This window comes from Rattus norvegicus, chromosome X (genome assembly GCF_036323735.1).
Source record: "Rattus norvegicus strain BN/NHsdMcwi chromosome X, GRCr8, whole genome shotgun sequence".
Taxonomy (NCBI): Eukaryota; Metazoa; Chordata; class Mammalia; order Rodentia; family Muridae; genus Rattus; species Rattus norvegicus.
In genome coordinates, this window is record NC_086039.1 from 71,370,931 (window position 1) to 71,374,358 (window position 3,428).

Consider the following 3,428-nt stretch of genomic DNA (forward strand, 5'->3'; position numbering starts at 1 on the left):
GGACTGACTTCTTTGACTTGGTTTTGTGTGTGTTCATTTCATTCCTGTGGCTATTATACATACCATGACAAAAGTTGATGTAGAAGAGTTGAGTGTGGTGACATATGCCTTTAATCCCAGCACTTGGGAGACAGGGTCAGGAGGATTTTTATGAGTTCAAGACTATCCTGTTCTACATAATGAGTTCAAGCTAGTTTGGCTGTATAATAAGGCCCAGTCTCTCAGTTTCTTAGTCTCTCAATCTCTCAGTCTCTCTCTCTCTCTCTCTCTCTCTCTCTCTCTGTCTCTCAGTCTCTCTCAGTTTCTCAGTCTCTCTCTGTCTCTGTCTCTGTCTCTGTCTCTCTGTCACACACACAGCAACTTAAGAATTTATTTGGTTCACAATTCCAGATTAAAGCCCATCATGGCAGGAAAGTCAGAGGCAGGATCATGAGGTGCTACTCAGTTCAAATTGACAGCCAATAGCAGAGAGAAATGAATGTATAACACGTGCTCAGCCTTTTGCTTGTATTCAGCTCTATTTCTCCACTCTTACATAGTTCGGACCCCATGCCTACGGAATGGATAACAGGTCAGTACATGAGAAAATTATCAATGCCACTAGCCATCAAGGAAATGCCACCACAGTTTGCTACACACATATCAGAATCACACACACACCACCACCACCACCAACACCATCAACACCACAACCACCAGCAGCAGCAGCAGCAGCAGAAAAAACATGGAGGCAGAGGCGAAAGGATTATAGCAAGTTAAAGGCCAGCCTAGTCTACAGTAAGAATATTTCTTGCCTCCCCCTCTCCCCTTCCATGTGCGCGTGTGTGTGTGTGTGTGTGTGTGTGTGTGTGTGTGTGTGTGTGTGTGTTTTATTTTTTGAGACAGGGTCTCTTGTAGTCCAGGCTGGCCTTATATTTGCTATATAGTAGCAGAACCATGACTAAGAGCGAAGTTGATACCCGGGGCTGGGTATTGTGACAGGTCTGATCATATTGTTTGTTAGAAGAACATGGAAGATGTTGGGACTTCGGACTAGAAAACTGGCTGTACCCTTTAAGGGAACCTTGGTGGCCATCCTAGCAAAAGCATGAAAAATAGTTTTGAAGGCAGTTTGAACTTTGGGGTCCCAGCTCAAGAAGTTTTAGAGGGGCAGAATATTAGTAAGTGGCCTAGAGACTGCCCTTATATTTTGGCAAAGAATGTATTGCTGTTTTACCCTTGTCCTAAAAATCTGCCTGAGGCTAAACTGATGAATTTGGGGATTTGTGGCATCAGCAGAGGAGAATTCAAGACAGCCTAGTATTGACTCTGGTGTGGTCACTGGTGGTCAGTGTTATACAGATCTATCCTGAAAAGGAGCAAGCTGGACAAGTAAAAATACAAAGTGTACAGTTTGAGGAGAAAAGGAACAGCAGGAAAAGTACTGTTGGAGCCAAGTCCCATGCTCAAAGAGATAAAAAATTTTAAAGAAAAGCCTGATGCTAAATGGAATAAAGGGAGTGGTGGCCTCAGGGTAAGACCCCACCCAGCTGGGCTTCCAATTTGTGAAAATAAAGAAAAGCTTAGACAGTGAAGGAAACCGTCAACAACAGACAGCTGATTCAGATGTAATAGAACAAGGGGGCCATGTTCCAGCCCCAACAGGCAGTAGAACTTGGCAGCTTCAGCCATGTGGTTCAGGCTTTAGAGGCAAGGCTAAAAGAAAGGGGTTATGGGATCTTTTTACAGTGAATGAAAGCCAGAGTCCAGGCATGTGTCAGAGGTGTCTCTCCATGGAGGCCCAGAAAGGCCTTTGTGTGAATGTGTGACATTGAAGCCTGGATTGCCTTGAAGAACTCAAGATATTAGAGATGCCAGGGCTGTGGGACACCTGCTGAGGAGAGCTTTTAGCAGGGTATGGAACCTGCCCAAAACTGAAAAGTGTGTTGCAGTCAACAAAGTTGAAAGGAGTTGGAGATCTGAAGAGTGCTTTGACATCAGACATGGAGATGAGAGTCTGGAGTTGGCCCTGGTGGTTTTTGGCATTGATTTGGACCAGTATTTTCATACTATGCTCCCTTTCCCTACTTTGGAATGGTAATATACACTCTGTGTCATTTGCCATTGTGTGTTGGAAGTATGTGGTATACTTTTTAATTTTGATTTTCCAGAGGGTTACTGTTAAGAGATTGCCTTTAGTCTCAGAAAAGACTTTGAGCTTTGGACTTTTAAACAAGGTTGAGACTGTTACAGACTATGGAGATTTTTGAAATTGGACTCAATGTATTTCTGTGTTGTGATATGGCTATGAGCCTATGGACTCCAGAGAGTGGAATGTGGTGGTTTGAATAAGAATGTCCCCCATAGGCTCATATATTTGAATGCTTGTTCACCAGGGAGTGGCATTATTTGAAAGATTAAAAGGTTTGGCCTTGTTGGAAGAAATATATCACTGGGGGTAGGCTTTGAGGTTTCAAAAGTCCATGTCAAGTCCAGCATCTGTCTGTCTGTCTGTCTCTGCCTACAGATCAGGATGTAGCTCTCAGCTACTGCTCCAGCACCTGCTTGTAGCCACAATGCTGCCTGCCATAATAATACTGTAAGCAAGACTCCAATTAAATGTTTCCTTTTGTAAGGGTTGCTTGGTTGTGATGTCTCTTCACATTAATAGAACAGTGACTACGATAATAGCCAAGGATGACCTTGAACTCATGATCCTGTTGCTTTCATCTCCCAAGTACTGGAACTGCAGGCATAACTATTCTTGCCTCTGTTTTTTTCAGGATTAGCCATTCAAGAGAGTAATTCAGTTCCTCTGCTTCCTTGTTAGCATCTGATATTCTCATTATTTTAGCTTGTTTACTTCAGACAGTTTCTTACTATGTAGACTAGGCTGGCCGTGTACTTGCTGTAATCCTTTGCCTCTCTTTCATGTTTTTGCTGCTGTTGTTGCTGGTGATGGTGGTGGTGGTGGTGGTGGTGGTGGTGTGTGTGTGTGTGTGTGTGTGTGTGTGTGTGTGTGTGTATGTATGTATGATTCTGATATGTGTATTGCAAATTGTAGTTTTGGTGGCATTTCCCTGATGGCTACTGGCATTAATGATCTTCTCGTGTACTGACCTGTCATCTATATATCGTCTTGAGTGATACGTCTATGTGTGTCTTTTGTCCATTTTCTAATTAGATGGTTTGGTTTTTATTAAGTTTGGAGAGTTCATTACACATGCTAGGACTCCAGTCCACTGTCAAATAGGTGGTTTGTAAATTCTTTCTTTTTTTGGGGGGGGGTTCTTTTTTTCGGAGCTGGGGACCGAACCCAGGGCCTTGCGCTTCCTAGGTAAGTGCTCTACCACTGAGCTAAATCCCCAGCCCTGTAAATTCTTTCTTAATGGGAACTTTGAACAGTTAAGTATGTGGAAAGAGGGCAAATGGGCTGGAGTATAGGACTG